Raw genomic sequence first — 20,464 nt, forward strand, 5'->3', positions numbered from 1 at the left:
GTGGATATTCTGCACATTAATACTAGGCAAACTTCAAAAATAAAGATTATATTTAAGTAGATACTACTTAAAAGAGCTGCTGGATGAGCTCCAAAGTGTCATGAAATGACTACTGTGACAACCTGCTTCAGTTCAATAATACGGGCAAATTTATCCTCCTTGTGGTGGGTTCAGTCCTGTAGTTCCTGTGTACAGTTTTAAAAGGCAGTAGTTATTAAGCACACTTCAGCAAAGGCATGGTGGTCACAGCTTTGACAACTGAAATACAGTGGGGAAAATACATTTTTGTATATCAAATCTGCTCATTGCCCCGTGCCCCCATTTGCAAATGCATTTCAGACTTCCATCCCCTCTCCACTCCTAACCAATTGTCAGCTTTTGATTTGTTTATTCCTATCAATGACCAACCTAGTCTCTCTTTACAGCAACAGCTTAAGTGACATCAAGGTTTAGCAGACTGATATGAAGGAAACGAAAAAGTGAGGCAGCTCAGAGCTCCCATCCCACATCATCACTATAGAACACTTCTGCTCCCCACCTATTTATTGATACATAGCTTTTCTATCAAGGTAAGCACTCAAAACACCCAACTCATCTCACCAAGCTTCTGGATTCCTCCTTCAGTTTTTGGATAAGCAATAGAGAGATTATCCTGCAGAGAACACTTAGGTGGACTGAAGCATCCAATGTCTCTGCACTGATTATACAAAATGCCTAGGAAAAGTAGGCTATCTCACTTTCCTTGCTCTTTAACATTACCACTGCAAATACAACAATTTAAATTTTTTTTCATACATCAGCAAAAGTTTTTCCCACACACTTACAAAGATTTAATACACAAATGAAAGCACTCTTTAATGTTCCTCCTAACCCCATGATTATAGGCAATAATGCTCAAAGGGAACTCACCAATCCACATAATACTCCTCCATACTAGATTTTGCGTTTAGATCTCTGATTCAATTGAGAACTGCAACAGAAAACTCACACAACTCCCTTCTGTGCCACATTCAGTTGCGTTAGTATCCAGATAATTCACAAACATGCCTCTTTTTAATTAGGAACATTAACTGTGTGGCTAACCATGCTGTCTTTTGAAGATGTCCATCAGAAACACTGGAAACCCTGACAAAGCTATCAGAAACCTGGAATAAGAAGTCTGAAGGGAAAATCATGGCTTCTGTTAAGACCTTTCGGAAAGTTCATCTACCTTTTGTTAGTTTTTCACTAAATCCTGAATCCAGATACAGATATTTTACACCTTCTGTGAAAGATCAAGTTAATAATCCTTTTCTAAAATAAACCATGTAAAGTTAAAAATAATGGAAGGTGCAAAGATTTTCAAAGATCATTCTACAGCTAAACTATCTAATTATCAGAGTCTTCAAAAACAAAAGGCAAAGTTCAAAATGAATGCTTATACTTATACTACAAATGTTTATACTAAAAACCCCATGTATTCACATAAAAAGGTTTCACCCATATGAGGAACATTATCCCTGCACATGCCTGAACTTCCTGTCAATACAAACTTGCTTCTTTTTACCAGATCCTAAGACAAAAAAAAAAAAAAAAAAATCCTTCTAAAGAGAATAAATCACAGTTGTATTTTCTTCCTCCAACATCATTGTTAAAATTTTTTAAGTCTGTTTAAAAGTAGTAAAACTTGACACAACAGAAATCATATAATACCTGGTGGAATGCACCCAATGAAGCTGTCAAACAACGAATAAGTAGATGTCAAATAACCTAAGGTTAAATGAGGAATGACTCTTGACATATTTGTTTCAATACACAGAAGCCTCTTGTGGGTTTCCTTCAGAGCATACATTGTGCTGCTCTGTGCACTTGTGTCTCAAAAAAAAAAAACAAAACCCAAAAAAAACCCTATTTTTCCAAGTCTGAAATATCCCCTTATAAAGTTATTTTAATCTAGTTACATTTCCACATTTTATCTAATTGTTAATGATGATGCTCTTTCTAATGATTTCCATTTAAGAGCTTTCAGGAAAAAATCTATTCCATAAGGTTATTTCACAAATTAACAATTTTGTGAAAATCCAATTTGTTTGGTGAAATCTTTCCCAGTGGCTTCTCAGTGGCTGACAGCTTCCATCAGTTAAACACTAAATTACATGAAGTGTCTCTGATATCTCCATCATATCCAAAATCACTTTTGACTTCTGTAGCTTTATAGCAGTCATTTTTCATTTATCACTTTGGAATCTTAGAAGCATACAGCATGTATGCACAGATTGCATATGCTGAAACGTATCCTAGACTCCTCCTTTTGAGGAATCTAAGATTCAGAGACCAAATGTGTCAAAGTCACCTTGAGCTCATAAATAGAAACATATAGGATGATTATGACTTCCCTTAGATTTTTCTAAAAATAAAAGCACTGTTTCAGCTTTCTTAGGCTGTTTTGCTTGCATCCAAATTTTCTAGTACCCCCACAGGTGCTTACAGGGAAAATTCCTGACCATCTCTACATTTTATGCCACACAGTACACTCACTGATATCATAGCAATAGCCTATGGCTCCCCACTGTGCCAGCACTCCAGAACACCATCAGGCAAGACTGGATGACCTGCAGTCAGAACATCCTTAGTGTTGCCTGAGACCACAAAGATTTATCCCCAAAAGCCATATAGTATGTCCCTGCACTCCTTTCTGTATATCTTCATACCCTCACATATTGCATTCCTCAAAAAGCAGATGTACACATGGCACAGGCAGGGATTCCTTTCTTGGGATGAACAAATAACCACAACACCAACATGCTGACACGCCACAGCTGAATGTCATACACTTTGCTGGGAGGACCACATGCCCACTTACAACACAGCCCATAGCAATGAGCAAAGGCATTGTCTCAGGTAGACCAGTACAGAATCACAGAATCATCTAGGCTGGAAAGGACCTTGAAGATTATCTAGTCCAACCGTTATCCTAGCACTGACAGATCCCAACTACACCATATCCTTAAGTGCTATGTCAACTCTCCCCTTTAACACCTCCAGGGATGGGGACTCCACCACCTCCCTGGGCAATCCATTCCAACACCTAACAACCCATTCTGAAAAAAATGCTTCATAATATCCAGTCTAAACCTTCCCTGGTGCAACTTGAGGCCATTACCTCTTGTTCTATCGCTTGTTACTTGGTTGAAGAGACTCATCCCCAGGTCTCTGCAACCTCCTTTCAGGTAGTTGTAGAGGGCGATGAGGTCTCCCCTCAGCCTCCTCTTCTTCAGACTAAACAACCCCAGTTCCCTCAGCCGCTCCTCATACAACATGTGCTCCAGACCCTTCACCAGCTTCGTTGCCCTTCTCTGGACACGCTCGAGTAATTCAATGTCCTTTTTGTAGTGAGGGGCCCAAAACTGAACACAGTAATCGAGGCGCCACCTCACCAGTGCCGAGTACAGGGGTAAGATCACTTCCCTGTCCCTGCTGGCCACACAATTTCTGGAACAAGCCAGGATACCATGGCCTTCTTGGCCACCTGGGCACATTGCTGGCTCATGTTCAGCCGGCTGTCAATCAACACCCCCAGGTCCCTCTCTGACTGGCAGCTCTCCAGCCACTCCTCCCCAAGCCTGTAGCGCTGCTGGGGGTTGTTGTGGCCCAAGTGCAGCACCCGGCATTTGGCCTTATTGAAGCTCCTACAGTTGGCCTTAGCCCATCGCTCCAGCCTGTCCAGATCTCTCTGCAGAGCCTCCCTACCCTTGAGCAGATCAACACTCCCACCCAACTTGGTGTCATCTGCAAACTTACTGAGGGTGCACTCGATCCCCTCGTCTAGATCATCAATAAAGATGTTAAACAGGAGTGGCCCCAAAACCGAGCCCTGGGGGACACCACTCATGACCGGCCGCCAACTGGATTTAACTCCATTCACCACAGCTCTTTGGGCCCGGCCATCCAGCCAGTTTTTTACCCAGCAAAGCGTGTGCCCATCCAAACCTCGAGCAGCCAGTTTTGCCAGGAGAATGCTGTGGGAAACGGTGTCAAAGGCCTTACTGAAGTCAAGGTAAACAACATCCACAACCTTTCCCTCATCCAATAAGCAGGTCACCCTGTCATAGAAGGAGATCAGGTTTGTCAAGCAGGACCTGCCTTTCATAAACCCATGCTGACTGGGCCTGATCATCTGGTTGTCCCACATGTGTTGTGTGATGGTACTCACGATGAGCTGCTCCATCAGCTTCCCGGGCACCAACATCAAGCTGACAGGCCTGTAATTTCCTAGATCATCCTTCCAACCCTTCTTATAGATGGGCGTCACATTGGCCAATTTCCAATCTGTCGGGATCTCCCCGGTCAGCCAGGACTGCTGGTAAATGATGGAAAGTGGCTTGGCGAGCACCCCAGCCAGCTCCTTCAGCACCCTCGGGTGTATCCCATCCGGTCCCATAGACTTGTGTGTGTCTATGTGATGCAGTAGGTCACTGACTGTCTCCTGGATTGCAGGGGGGTCGTTCTCCCAGTCTCTGTCCTCTGGCTGAGGAGGCTGGATTCCCTCAGTACAACTAGTCTTGTTATTAAAGACTGAGGCAAAGAAGGCATTCAGCACCTCAGCCTTCTCCTCATCACTTGTTACCATGTTTCCTCCTGCATCTAGCAGGGGATGGATACTCTCCCTGGTCTTTCTTTTGCTGCTCACATACTTATAGAAACATTTCTTGTTATCCTTGATTGCTGAAGCCAGATTAATTTCCAGCTGGGCTTTAGACCTCCTGATTTCTGCCCTGCATAGCCTCACAGCCTCTTTATAATCACTGTGAGTGGCTAGCCCCTTCTTCCAAAGGCTGTAAACTTTCCTTTTCTCCCTGAGTTCCAGCCAAAGCTCCCTGTTCAGCCAGGGTGGTCTTCTCTGTTGCCATCTTCTCTTACAGCATCTGGGAATCGCCTGTTCCTGAGCCATTAACACTTCCTTCTTAAAGAGTGCCCAGCCTTCCTGGACCCCTATACCCTTCAGGATCGTCTCCCAAGGGATCCTTTCAAGCAGGTGCCTAAACAAGACAAAGTCAGCCCTTTGGAAGTCCAGGATGTCAGTTCTGCTTAGCCCTCTCCTGGCCTCTCTAAGAATAGAGAACTCTATTATTTCATGATTGCTGTGCCCTAGTCGTCCTCCAACCACCACATCGTCCGCCAGTCCTTCTCTGTTCACAAAGAGGAGATCCAGCAGGGCAGCTTCTCTGGTTGGTTCACTCACCAGCTGCGTCAGGAAGTTATCTTCCACACATTCCAGGAATCTCCCGGACTGGTTCCGCTCTGCTGTGTTGTATTTCCAGCAGATGTCTGGGAAGTTAAAGTCTCCCACAAGAACAAGGGCAAGCTATCGTGAGATTTCTCCTAAATACCTATAGAATATTTCATCCACCTCTCTGTCCTGGGTGGGTGACCTATAGTAGACTCCTACTACAACATCTGCCCTGTTGGCCTTCCCCCTGATTCTAACACAAAGACACTCTACCCTGTCTTCGCTACACTTGTGCTCAAAGCAATCATAACAGTCCCTAACATACAGTGCCACCCCACCACCTCTCCTTCCTTGTCTGTCCCTCCTAAAGAGCTTGTAGCCCTCAACAGGCGCACTCCAGTCATGGGAGACATCCCACCATGTTTCTGTAATAGCCACAGCATCATAATTTTCCTGTTTCATCATGGCTTCAAGTTCCTCCTGTTTGTCACCCATGCTGCACTTCAGATGGGCTGGTGTTTTGCCCCCTTCCCCCTTCAAATCTAGTTTAAAGCTCTGTCAATGAGCCCAGCTAACTCCTGCCCCAAGATCCTCTTCCCCTTCTGGGACAAGTGCATTCCATCTAATGCCAAAAGGTCTGGCGTCCTGTATGCCAACCCATGATTGAAAAATCCAAAGCCCTGATGGTAGCACCAGTCTTGGAGCCACAAGTTCATCTGTTGAGTTCTCCGGTATTCTTCTTCATCCATCCCCCCAACTGTAGGGATGGAGGAGAACACAATTTGTGCCCACAACCCCTTAATCAGTTTTCCCAAGGACCTGAAATCTCTCTTCATTGCTTTAGGACTTCTCCTGGTAATGTCATTGTTACCTGCCTGAAAACCCAGGAGAGGGTAGTAGTCCTTGGGTCTCACTAGAGCGGGGAGTTTTGCCTTGAGGTCCTTGACGCGGGCCCCAGGGAGGCAACAGACTTCCCTATGAAGCAGATCCGGTCTGCATATGGGGCCTTCGATACCCCTGAGAATGGAAGTACAGTCTCCGCTTCACTTTGCTGGCCTGTCCCTTCATCTTCTCCCATACCAAGTCTATGTCCCTGTTCCAACACCACACCACCTGCATTTTTAAGACCACCATAGCTCCTGTACATAGGAAGGGTAAAGCCTGAGAGAAGCTATCCTCATTAGATCACACTGCGTCTCCTGCCACACATGGATCTTGCCCTTTCCACTCTCCCTCCACTGGAGCCCAGCTTCCTTCTCCCCTTCCCTCAATACCCTGCAGAAAGGCCACACAACCTGCTCCTACTGAGCTATACTGAGCTGGCTCAGTCCTGAGCTGGGTGCTGGCTAACCGAAGGCTATGAACATGCACTATCAACATAATTTGGTATAAGGTATCCCAAGCTCCCGCCCACTCCTCAGTGGCAAGGAGGATGGCACATTTATGAGTCCAGTCCCTTAGTTCACCCTGAGCTGCAGACCTGCCAACCAATGCACTCATGACAAGTCAGACAAACCCCATTGCCCATTTGCTTAGGGACACAAAAATTTGGCACACTACTTTGGATGCACTGATGTTTGAGGAGAAGGATGGGTTAAAAGACAAAGAAGACAGGTCTCTGTATGACTATGAGTAGCCCTGCCCTTCCCACCACTCCAGCAACATTTCTAAAAGAAGCAAAGAGGTCAGTTCAATTTTAAAAGACAACAGATCCTGAAGTGCTCCTTCACAGGATCCTTCAAAAGCATCTTCACACTGGTAACTGAGGCTTGCACTGAGACTTTGCAGGTTTTTCATCTCCTTTTCATCATAGAGCCTTGGCAGATAATGACAGGGCCACTCAGTGCCCATCACATATGTTACATAGCAGAGTCATGGCATGTACCGTGCATAAGCTAATACAAAAGCTAGGAAAGAGGAAAGTCATATCCAAGATGCTGCAAGTGGTTGTGGAATAGCCCATTCCTCCTTGGTGTGTCCCAAGACAGGTGGCCAGCTATCCCACTTTGTGAACACTACCTTCCGCTATGCCCTAAGGAAGGGTGAACCTCAGAGTAAGGGAATGCATTAGCCCCCCCTACAAATCAAGGCTTATTGACACATCTGCCCTCATCTTTCCAATCACTGTAGACCTCAGTGCCTCTCTTTTCTGAGGCAGCCAAACCCCTCTTTGATCACCAGGAGAGGGTATTCATTTAAACACAAAGAAAATGCTAAGACGCTAGCTCTCCTTTCCTGTATTTGTTTTTATTTCTTTTCTCAGCCTGTCACTAAGTACTAAGTATGCTCTTATTTCCTACAATCTCCAACCCTACTGCTCTTCTGTAATCCCTCTGCAGTTAAATTCCTTCTCCTTTGTTTACCAACTCTCTGTTTTGATGTCATTTGTGTATTACTACAGAAAGACACATTGTTAAACCTACTTCCAAAACAACAGACCAAGCATAAAGCTCTAGAAGGCACACCAAGGAAAATGACCATTAAAAAAAAAAAAAAAAAAGCAAAAAACACAAAAACCTTGTAAATGGCCTCTGTCAATGACACAAGGAAAAACACAAGTACAATAAAGCGTCCAGAATAAAGTCCAACTAAAACCTGCCCTTTGGCTGCAGGTGTGGTCTTGAAAACTGATTAAGTCAGAGCAAAAAAGTGTCAGTTTACATAGCAGTGATGCAACAAGATATAATAATCATAAGTATGAGAAGGGTCTATGGAATGGAATTGCTGGAATTCAGAATAAAGAGCCCAGAAGGAAAATGCTGAGGAGGCAAGGCCTTTCCACTGGGAGCCTTGTGTAATAACAAAATGCAGACTTTGACCTAGAAAGGGGCAAAAAGGAAAAGAGACTGGACAGGAAAAAACACCAAACAAACCAAGAAACTTGCTGATATTGTATGCATCTGGCCAAGTAAAAAAATGGCAATTTATGGCAGCGTTAGGAAATGCATAACACAAGAGGACAGATTTAAAATGTGAATGATACTCAACTTGTCAAAGAATAATAAACTTTCTAGCATGGTGTGCTTTCTATGCTCTACCTCAGCATGCTTCACCCCAGAAAGAGGATAGGACTTGCATGCTACTGAAGAGTCCCAGAAGCATAATTTGGATACAGCAACATGTTCCCTTCATCTTTTCATACCTGGCCAACTCTCTCCTCCGTTACATACCACTTCACCGTGATGTTGATGGGACAGTCACAGAGCAATCTAGCAGAAAATCTGTATTGCTGAAGTCCCCATGATGCATTCTGGTTTTTAAATTGTTAAGTTTCTGAATATAAAGGATCACATTTTATCATATATTAGTTCAACCACTACAGCCCTATCAATTTCTACAACTAATAATGCCACTATAGACAAACACATCTCTTTTACATGAGAAATCCAGTGCAGAGTTCATAGTGCTTTGCTTTTTAAAGACACAAACCTGTATTTATACTGTAATAAACACATCATATAGAAAGATATTGAAAACACAAATTGAAACACTATGCTCTCACTGTGCAAAGTCTTTGCAAACATTCAGTGCTCTGTAAATAATAAATAACTGAAGCAGAGGTCACCTCATCAGGTTAATCATGAATCGTATTGCCAATATACAGTTTGCTCCAGAGAGGCTGTTCTATCTAGTCCATGGAGACATAGGGATTGCAATTTCCAGAGCTGCCAATCTTGCATGTTTCCCAGCACTGGATTCCACCACATTTTATAAAGATGCAACCTTAAGCTGAGTGAAAAATAATTCAAACTGCTTGCAGTGCTGTTACAGAAAGGGCTTCCACAGCAGATTACACGCACTACATTAATGCATACACTACAAGTACAAATATCTTTGTGACATGGAAAAAAAAAAAACCAAACCCAAAACAAAAAAACCCAACATACAGCAAATCTGGATCAACAGAGACCACTCAGAATCTCAAAACAGTGCACTTTTCTACAAATTCTTTTGACATTTTCAATGATCAAGACAAGAGAAAGCAACCCACAAGACTTCAGGCAATTAAAGTATCTGGAATACTTAAAGGCAGCGTCTCTATTGCAGTAAGTGTGACCTGGAGGAGGGCAGTTGTGCTGGTGGGGGAAGTCGAACTTTATTCCTAACTAGATTTTTAAGAAAAAAAAAAAAAAGAAAGAAAGAAAGATTAAAATTTTAAATCTAAGACCATTTAGTTTCACACCAGATGTTAAAACCCTGCTTCTAGATGCCATTAATCTCAGAGATTTAACAACAGGCTTTAATGGGAAGAGTCTAATTCTCTGTAGCAAGAAACAAAGGGTCTTTCCATTAGACACAGTGACCTCCTCCATCCCTCTCTGATCCTCCTTCACCTCATATGCAGAGTCAAGTACAGCACAATTCATCACTGCAGTACAAAGCTGTTTACAGCTCAGTGGTCTGCAGTTATGTTACATACCAGGCACAGAGTTTCTGAAAGAGAATGTAGCTCCTTCATTCCACTCTGAAATTGCTGTTTCTGCTTTGAAGCAATGTAGGTTCCTTTTAACAAACAATGACTACTACTAACAAGCCTTTCATTATTATGCTTCATTTGTTAAAATTCCTCAAGCCTGGCACAAAGGGAAACTTCTCACCACTGCACACACAGTGCCACAAGGAAGACACCAGAAGAGTTAGAAGGGCCACAAGGAAGGACTCTTCTTCACAGATGGATGAGTTCAAATAATTAGGTGGGTAGGGAAATGACTGACCTAAGCAATACTTTTAATTGATAATGACCTATGTTATATTCCTCTTCATTTTTCCTTGCAACTGCTCTTATTCTGCAATTCCCCTCCATTTATCTAAAACCACACCCTTGTATCCCTTCTTCCTGCAAGAAAAATATCTTTCCTCAGGACTCTGTACACCACTATTTTAAATATTCATGTCATCTTTGTCTTTGCAAGCCTTGGCCTTGTTACTTAGAAATCCTTTGAGTCTCCATTTCAGCTGCTTTAGTCTCAGTTTTGTTACTGTTTTAACAAAATTACTTTTTACCAAGAGCAAATACCCTCTCTAGTCTAATGAAAAACCACTGTTCTCCCCTCCCATGTTTTTGATTTCAAGTCCCCTTGGAAAATTTACAGAGGAAGTACAGATACTGCTACAGGAAATTTAGACACTCTTTAATACTTGCATGGATCCATCCATCTCAGGTCCATAAACCACTGATTGAAAAACAAAGACACTGTTTCTTTCATTCCCAGTATCTGCTCAAGCTCCTAAAATCCTGTTCATTCTTAAGAACTTTCTTCAGTAGTTTCTCATCCTTGCTTACCTCTTCCCATTCAATTCCTTCAGTTCAATTTACGTATTTTCCACTAATCTTGTCCTATGACCCTCTCTCTTCCAGTAGCCTTATCTGTTTGGGCCATTTCAGCTACTACCATTATGCAATCCTGTCGCATTTAGCCTTGCCCCCTTGATCATCATAATGTAACTCCAACATTTGGCCTCTCAAGCTAATTCACAAACACTAAAGTATCTCCAAGATCAGCCCTCTTCTCATTCTCTTTGTACTCTCTCAAGACTTTGTCATTTCATCTTGCGTATCTCTCCCCACAAAGTCTACTGTCTCTACACCAAAATGGGTGTCACTAGGACTTAGGGGGAAAAGGTGTTTTGGTAGTATCTTGCTCTCTGAAAGGCAGTACAGACTGTATCAGGAACACAGTAAGAAAAAAAGTGAGATTTTTGGACTAAGAACTGAACTCTCAATGAAACAGCTTGAACGTATTAAGATGAATTTAATTGTAATTCAGCAAGTACCAAAATAAGATAAAAAGCATTTATCTTACAATGAGGGGAAAGTCTCTGAGCAAATTGTGAGACCTCAAATTACATAACAGCTTAATATTTTAAAAAATATTTTTATCAAGAGTTCTTTTGTGGGACTGCACCCTGCAACCTTACTTTTCATAAAGTAGCACATAAGAACCGCCACAGTGGGCCAGGCGGGATGTTTAGCCCAAATGGAATGACTAAACTAGCTCAGACTAAATATCCAGCCTGACCACTACTCTGTCTCCAGAAGCAGTCAAGAGCAGCTGTCTAAGGGAACAGTGAAAACCAGAGCAGTCATAAAGAAATATTCTCTTCCACTCCCCTCAAAACAAACACAGTTACTGTACAGCTTTCAATAATTCGCAGCTCAGTAACTTCCTTACCTAGAGGTAGTACCTTTATTTGTTGCCTCTTTTTCTTTTTTCTCCCTCTTTTTCTGCCTCCTTTTCCAACTTTGTTCAGCAGCTTTTTACACCCATGCAGCACACACAGCATCCCATGGCAATGAATTTCAAAACTGACTTACACATATACACAAAAAAAAATTCTTTTCCTAGCTTTGAAACTGCTCCCTGCCTGTTTCACCTGCTATCTCTTCTAATACAAAAATAAGGTGTCACTGAGTATTCACTTCCCATCCACACACCTGGTAGCTCATGATTTTACAGATCTCTAGCATTCGCATCTGGCCACTATCTCTTTTCCGGTCTGGAGGCTCCCACTTAGCTCTAGTTCTTCTTGCATGGAAGCTACTCCATGGATGCCTTCTGCATCCTGCTGCCCTTCTTCATTCTTGTTGCTCTTCTCTGAACCTTTTCCAGTTCCACTCCACTTTTTCTGAGATAAGGAGACCAGAACAGTATACCATATTTAAGACGCAAACACACCAGAGATTAAAGGAGTGGCCTAATGATATATTGATCTCTCTTCTTTCAGAGCAACTTCTGATATAAATTTGGTTTTGACTGCTACTAAAGTATGGAGCTAATTTTTTTCATTAAATTACTGCTTCTAGTCCCAAGATCTCAGGCCACATCAAAATATTTTACCGTTGCTGACCCTGACTTTCATCCACCATGTTAATGGCCACTTACTTTTATAAGGTTCTTCTGCAGTTTTTCAGTCTGTCCCCTTTTCTTTTACCTTCTTTTGCCCTGAATAACTTAGTTTCAGAAACAAACCTTGTCACCACACTTCTGTTCCAAGCCACTTATGAACATAAAGATCCCCTTGGACACACACAGAGATCTCTGTGGAAATCCACTGGTGATTTCCAATATCTTTTTCTCCTGGTGTTTTGCTTATTACCATTTAACCAATTATTTACATAGTTGGCAGTCCCCCTTAACCTGTGCCTATTTAGTTCCTTTAAAAGTTTTTTGAACGGACTTTGAATACCTTTGAAATGCCTTTTCAAAATTTAAGTAGAACAATACACCATAAAATCTCTTTCATCTGCATGCTGGTTACCTCTTTCAAAGGACCACAGCAGTTTAGCAAGACTTGACTTCGAATCACAAAAATGTTGGCTGAAAGAGGTCTCTGGGAGTCATCCAGTCTGACCAAACACTATAAGCCACAGCAGATCAGGTCAGCTGTAGCATTGTCCAACTAAGACTTGAAAGCCTCCACCAAGAGAGATGCAACCCCCTGCTCCCTGGGTAACTTTTTCCAGTGCTGCACTACCCTCCTAGCGAAAAAGATTTTCCTACAATGCTCAATTAGAACATTTCAATCTGCAGTCAGTGTATATTAACCCCCTGTTACATGGTTTGCCACTACTAAAAACATTGGCTCTGTCATCTTTGTAAGCATCCTTCAAGTAGTTGAAGGCTAATAACCTGTTTCTAAATTTCCTCTTCATCAGGCTCTCCTTCAGAGAAATCAATTATTTCTCAGTATTTCCATCACATTTATCCAATGTCCTTTCTAAAACAGCTGCTAATCTAATTTTTTAATTAATCCACTCAATTTAAACAAGAGGCGTATTTGTTTCTAGGCTCCCTGATTCCACAATGTTTTCTAAAACACGGCATCAAATTAGACAACTTCAAGTTCTCAACTGCTGAGACACTTTAAAGCAAGAGGCTACACGCCAGTCTGTAGCTGGTCTATTTCACTCTTCCATTCCTTAAAAACTTGGGTAAACTAAATCTGGACCTGTTAAATTGGGAACATGCAATTTGTTCCACAATCTCTCCTACAAATGCCTCCAGCTGAGAAAGGCAATCTCATAAGCCTCCCATAAGAAGGCTTCCAAAACAGGAACCACTCCACACTTTTCAGTGGTGAGCATATACACACAAGAATTATTTAGTTTTCTGCCATGGCTTTATCTCAGATCATTCATTTCATAATATCATTATACGCAGTCCCCACAGACTCTTCAACTGGCTTCCTGCTACTGGTGTGGTTGAAAAAAGCATTTATTGATTTTATGTTTAGCCTGATAGGGGAATTTTTTGGTCCTATTTCCTTCTTTGAATGCAGCCACAGCTTTTTTTAAGACGTCCTCTTGCTTTTAATAGTCTCCTCTACCTTGCCATTTAGCTATACAGGCTTCCTTTTCCTAAGTCTTTTTTAGACTGATGGTTAAAATTTCTGTGGAGTCTCCAAAACAGCATCCTGAAATAGAGTCTCTGCCACGTACAAACACGTTACTCTTACAGTTGCTTTTCCAGTTTTTCTTTAAACAAACATCCCCATTTTTACATAGTTTCCCTTTCTGAAGTCCAGCATAATTTAATAGAGGGGAGAAGAAAGGAGAATTGAAGGTTGTTTTTCTTGCATTCCTTTCACTTCCATTTCTTGCACTTCCTTAGCTCAGGGAGGAGAGAAAGGCAGAATACAAAGCCATCTCACATGTCTTTTTCCAGACAGCATCTTACAATCTCTCCATGACATCACCATCTTCTCACTGAACAAAATACAGTCTCTTACCTACCTTTTAGTCACCATCCCTCTGTAGTCATCTACTGCTTCTGCTCAGCGTTTGTGCAGAGCCTAGCACAATGGGGTCCTTGGTCTACCTTGTAGGCTCCTAGGAGATAAGGAAACATAAAAGAGAAATAATAGATATTGAAGAGACAGCTCATCAGCAATTCTCAGATATTTATAACAGTCATAAAACATCTGTCTTTCAAGACAATAAATTAGAAATGTAAGGCACTGAACTACACAGTGTGAACAAAAACCAAACAAAGAGGCAGAAAAAAAAAAAATCATTCTTTAAAATAACTGGCAGCTGGGGATGAGAATCAGAGGAGTGCTTGTCACAGAACTGCCAAAATCCATGGGACATATAAATTCAAGAAAAATCCTCACTGTAAAGATCTCCCTTGGTGCCCTAATCACCACTAAAATTAAACATGCCTAAAAGGTGGGCTGAAATCTGACCCCAAGAGAAATCCATGACAAAATTCAGGTGGGCAAAACTTTAGTATTCTTTCATCTTTCCATAAAACAGAAAGTTCAAGAGGAAAACACAGTTACTGTCTAATGTCTCAAAACAATATAAAAGACATTTTCAAGAAAAAGAGATGCATCATTAAGAATACTTCAAGATGTTAACCCATTTCGTAGGAACGACAAAGACAATATAAAGATTCAAAAAATTATCTTGCTGTTTTCTTTATTGAAACAAAGAAGGTACTGCCAATCAATCAAGTGCTATCTTTACTTGAAACAGCAAGACAGGAATCACATAGCAGTTTCCTTCTCTCAACACCTCAACAAAAAGGTACTTCAGAACTAAAAAACAATAATAGTCCATCCAATTTAAGCATTCGTTTCTTTGATTGAGAATGTCTACGGCACAGAACAAATACACGAGCAATCAACAGTTCACCCTTGGACCTAATCAGAGACATGAGGCAAGAAGGAGTCTTCATTCCACTCTGTTTACTCACTTATATAAAATGACTGTACTAGATGGCTGGAAGTGTTTGCAATTGTTTTCCAGTGCTTTCCTGACCTACGAAAGTCTCAGGAAATCTGCTGAATGCATAAGTAGTACTGCATAAAGACTTTTTATAGCAACAAAACATCATATGAGCAAGAACAACTCTTCAGGTTAGACAACGAAGATCCAGATTTATGTTTGCAATGTCAAAATTTCTCATGAACCCCCTGCTCCATCACCAAGTAGTTCAAATTTTACAATTTCCATATTTTCTTCTAAATTAAGAATTTATATCATATGTGCACATATACACATCCCTCTGCAAAATTCAGCAACGTCAAACTCTGCTGTAGAAGTTGCCAGGAGCAGATTTAGATAGTGTTCTCCATGGCATAGGGATCTATGGAAGCTAAAGGATGGAAGGTCACTTTGAATTTCATAGTCCAAGGTGGTAGGTGAAGCTTATATTGTTGAGAAGACATTGCATCACCTTTTCTTTGCCTCCCACTTTTCAGAAAGGCAAGGACAAATTTAAATCTTGGAAGAGGACCAAGTTCTGCTTTTTATATTACTATGTACCAGAGAATACTTGAGCACCTCAGCACAACTACCCGCCACCCATGCACATTGATGACAAAGTACACTGAGACATTCAGTCTGTCAAGTAATTAATTATAACTGTTACCATGCAGTAAGTTCTACAGACAACTACAAGCAACTCATCTCTAAGATTCAGTGTGCTAGTGATTTATGTATGCACTCACTACACCAGAAAAAGCAGCTGAATTATGCTTTGAAACATTAAAAAGAAGGCTGTATACCTCAATTTTTCTAAACAAACCTGACAATACTCATGCTTTCTATATGCACATCAAACCACCCACTGTCCCTTCACCACTCATTTAATGATTCATATTTCTACATAAACATCTCAGGTTTTATCTTAGCAAAATAAAAACTTCAGCAAGTTTATTTTTATGCTAATCATAAGAATTACCTAGACAAAAGTGGAAAGCAGAGTCTGAACCCACCTTATTGATTTAGGGAAACAATGCACACACAGAGAAACAAACTTGTAAAGCTTGGATTTCTACAGATTCATAAGGGATTGCTTCCCTTATACCCCTTAATATGGCAACCCTGCTGTTCCTATGCCTGTGGCATCAGTCTCATTGGGCACATTGGGCACCCTCTGTGGTGGAACTTTCATTAGGCACAATACAGTACACGCTGCAGGTAGGATAACACCAGAAATTAGCCTGAGTATTCATTTAGTTAAAGTTAGGCTAACTCACCCTACACAGCTCACGTCAAACCAATCTTATAGAAATTGTAAATTAAGCCACCCAAATCAGAAGACTGAATGCAAAAAACACATCAGGTTTTTTTATTTGGGTGTATATAAGCATGTTTTAGTTTACTTTTGCTTTGGTTTAGCATCATCTGTTAAAGCAAAAAGGCTACAGTGGCTGTGCTCCCTGCCTCTGACTCCTACCTTTTCCTTTCTAAATGACTTTTGAAACTGACGACCAGTTTCAATCTAACACAAAAACTTTCATGAAAATGGCCAGGCAAAGTGAGAGACAAACTCACTTTCCAAATAGCTATTTTCCCCTACTCTAGTGACAAACACACAGGCACACAAGAGGGGAATTCGGCCATGGTACATTTGCCCAGAAGCATATTAATTTAAAAGAACAGGGGAAAAAAACCTTCTGCAAATGGATAAAAGCACACATAGGTGTATACTAGTGGAAGTTTTCCAGAAATCTTTACTAGATTTAATGATAAACATATGGGAGTGCTGTTTCCCACTACTGTTAGAATAAGGTACTGAAGTCATTGGTACGACCAAGCAGTGTGATTAAATCTGGTGGGGGCGTGGAGGAGAGTGCACGTGCAGTTAACAGCCTTTGCTGTCACGGGGATATGGGCACTGCTCTCACATGTGTCTAGTATATTTGGAAAGATTTTTGGCTACACACTGAAGTGAGCAAAGAAATAATCATAGCATGTCTAGACACCATGGCTCGTCTGCATGCTGAGACTTCCCGCTTCTGCTGTAGCTGCACGGCACTGCTCAGGCAGCGTGCCACAGCAGCAACCTCACCTTACCCAGTCACCTGGGAGCTTGCCCGGGCACCCAGGATTTTCAAACAACACCTAACAGCAACCATTTCTCACGGCGCAAGGCAAAGAAGGACACTGAGAGGGATAAGAACACGTCTGCTCCATATCACTTCACCAGCCAGCCTTGGCTTTTGCTCCACAGATATCACAGCCAGAGTTAGGCAACCTGCTCCAAGTGACTTCTGCTGATGTTGGTGGGGCTGAAGTGGAAGTGTCAGGAGCACCAAAGAGATGGGGTTTTTCCCCACTTCAGTGCTCTCACCATCTATGCGCAGCAGAAATGAGCGCATATAAGTAAACTTTATGTACTGCTTAAAATACTATTAAACAAATTATTTGCTTTTGTTGCTATCTGGTAGCAAGAGAGAAAATCATGTCAAAAGTGAAAGTATACCAAAATTGAAAGGGAGGGAAGAAAATAAAAATTTTTAAAAAGATACAAATATACTCCCTCCTCTTCCCTTCCCCCAAAAAACGCCTGAATTATGCAAATATATCCCACTTTCAGGGATGAATCAAGGATGAATGGTTAGAACATCTGCTATATACAACCTTGTGCTCCTTCTACAAAACCTAATATTTCTCCTTATAATGTATGCTATCCAATATTACCACTTATCTTTCTCTTCATGCCGAAGAGGTCCTCGCATAAGGAAAGAGATCTCATAAAATCCAGCTTATTTGCTGGACTAAAGAACAGATGTGGAAAGGTGGCAATTATTAAGCAAAATATAGGAATACCCTTTTTATAAAGCTGTATTTTGTTTATATGCTTTTCAAATCACAATATGGAGTAAAACTACAAGAAATAAATGTAGGAATTTTTAGGGAAAAAAGCAGAACAAACAAAAAATCAACAATGTCCCTGAGCATGTCCCAGCCACCACTGTTTGAGACCACAGAACCAGCCCACACAAACGCATCCCAAACAGGCAGATACCTGCAGACACAAGCTGCAGAGCAGAAGCTCAGTGCATGGAGCACTACACCCACTCCCATACTCCTTTATGTGCAGGGCTGGGAAACATCCAGGTCTTCACAGAGGTGTCTTCTGGTTCAACTCTGAAATCACATCTGAACAAAACAGGAGCAGTACCAGGACTCCCTTAAGCTCCAGCATTCTTCTTGCCTTGCTGAAGACAAGCTCCAAGTCATGAAGAACCATAGATATCCGCACACACGTACACATGCTCCCACGCACAAATCACATGAGCAATAGATCTGACTCATCCAGAGTTTGTCAGGCTTACTTCATAGGCATGGTAAATCTAATATAATCAGAACACGAGACAATCATGGCCCACATGAAGATCATCTTTGCAGAAAAGAAGAGAGAGTCCCATAAAGCAGACTCATTGCGTTTGCTGTAACACATCCCAGTGCTGTTATAGGAATATAAGTCCTGGTCATATTCTGCATATTGATAGCTACACTACCGGCTATGGTACCTCAGTGTTACTGACAAGGAAGGTCTTGGCAAAGAAAATTAGATTCATGAATTACCCACAGCTTTAACTCTACAGTATCACTTTATTCTTCACCAGGCCAGAATAAGAACAAATGTAGAGACTGGAGTGCCAGGACGGGAAATGTATTGCTGACAGGAAAGCATAGATCAGAATATGTGAAGTCACCAGTCAGCCAGAGTTCTCTAGCTGAAAATTATAAAACAGAATGACATAACATTTATTTGGTTTTGAAGGGATTTGACTAATAATAGCTCATTTAAAGCCGCTGAACTTGCCCTACTTACTTGCTTTAACTCCATCTAGGTCAAAGTGACAAGACATGTTAGTGCAAATTTAACCTTTTAACTAACCACCACAGATTTATAGTCCAAGAGCATCACTTAGTTCTTGCCAAAAACCACCATGATTCCCAAAATAGTAATTTTTAAAGTATAATACATTATTAAGACTGCTGACAGAATTAACAGTATTATCTAGTTTAAAATGGTAGAGATGGAGAAAAACAGTAACAAAAGAGAAATTACTGTGGTCTTGCTCCCACTGAACTCATGTTTTTCATGAAGGCTTCAAAGAGCGGGGAAAACATGGCCTTTATCCAACTTTCTGCAAATTACACAACTGAGTATTTTTATTTAAAATAAGTAAGTTCTGATACAACTCTGATCTCCTTGAGTTTGACAGCAAAACTTCTCCTGACAATATGTATTCTTGAGCATGACACCATTTATTCTTGTACTTTTCTGGTCTTTGACTGAAGTCTACAGGATATTTCAAGTGCTCTGTTGTCACTGGTATTTGCTGTCTACGTGTCTCTTACATGGTTTCCTGAACCTGAAGTTCATAGGATTGATAATCCAGACAGACTTTTCTAATTCTATCATACTGACAAGAATAACATCTTTTAGCACCTTTCAGCCAAGTTGTGTTAGTACTGACAACACAAGAGGCTGAGAGTTTCATGGCCAGAGAAATCAACTTCATAATTAAAGTCAATGAAGAGAATTATTAAACACTGTAGCTTCATGTAGACAAGATTTATTTGTGTGCATGTGTGTGCACATGTCTACAAGAGTTAGATGAAAATCAATGTTTCTAGCATTTTTGGCTGTCCTTAAGATGACACTCAATAAATGGGTTGGGTTGTTGGGGTTTTTTTTTGGGGGGGGGGGAGGGTGCTTTTTTTTGATATTGCAGGAAGGATACCATGCGACAGTCATCTTAAGAAATCTCCTTACTTCCACAAAATGCAACACTGTACTGCTTCTACCTCTTCTATAATTTTCACCTGTAATAGTTTCAACATCACTCCACCAACCCTGATAAGAGCAACTGCTCATGGAATAAAATGTTACTCGTCTTCCAGAATTCTGCCAAGTAATTTCCTGTCCTAAGTGATACTCAAATTTAAGTCATGTACTCAAAACTGAGGTTGGCATGTAAATCTTAAATCTCATTGATCACCATATAAATTCTTCAAAATCTACACCACTTTAGCAAAACCAAGCAAAACAGAATACTCTATAATCTATGCATTTAGTCTGCATAAAACCAAACAGTTGCTCCCTTTCTTTCATTAACCAGTATACGGCTACTTTATTTTCCAAAGGAGGCAAGTAAGCTAAGAACAGTAAAACCAAAACTATGGGTATCATAGAAGAGAACTCCTGAGCAAAAGCATCTTTAGGTATGTAACCATAAAACAATATATTATGTTTTATCTGACCTTTTGCAAAAGTCAATGAACCTTTTCAATCTAGTTTTAAAAAATTCAAGTGAAGCTAAGATGACAAACACCTTTTAGAGAAAAAAAAAAAAGTCCACAACCCTCAGGAAAACCCTGGGTTTTATTTACTATTCTGAAAGACATTTTCTGTACTGCAGAATAGCAGCTGGTATATTTTCTGTAGCATACTTAATTCAGAGACATCTGCTTGCTAGCAGACCAAGGATGAAGCTTGGGGTTAT

The 20,464-nt window shown here is 41.0% G+C and overlaps 1 protein-coding gene across 4 annotated transcripts in view; it reads right to left on the bottom strand.

The window, feature by feature from the left end:
• Positions 1–20,464, bottom strand: part of SEMA5A (semaphorin 5A) — a 353,854-nt gene that overhangs the window by 251,486 nt on the left and 81,904 nt on the right. For all 4 annotated transcript variants that reach the window (XM_074825752.1, XM_074825742.1, XM_074825761.1 and 1 more), the window contains one exon: positions 13,944–14,039. The gene's annotated coding sequence lies outside the window, so the exon portion shown is untranslated. The remainder of the gene's footprint in view (positions 1–13,943; positions 14,040–20,464) is intronic.

Source organism: Strix aluco, chromosome 1 (genome assembly GCF_031877795.1).
Source record: "Strix aluco isolate bStrAlu1 chromosome 1, bStrAlu1.hap1, whole genome shotgun sequence".
In the NCBI taxonomy this organism is placed as follows: Eukaryota; Metazoa; Chordata; class Aves; order Strigiformes; family Strigidae; genus Strix; species Strix aluco.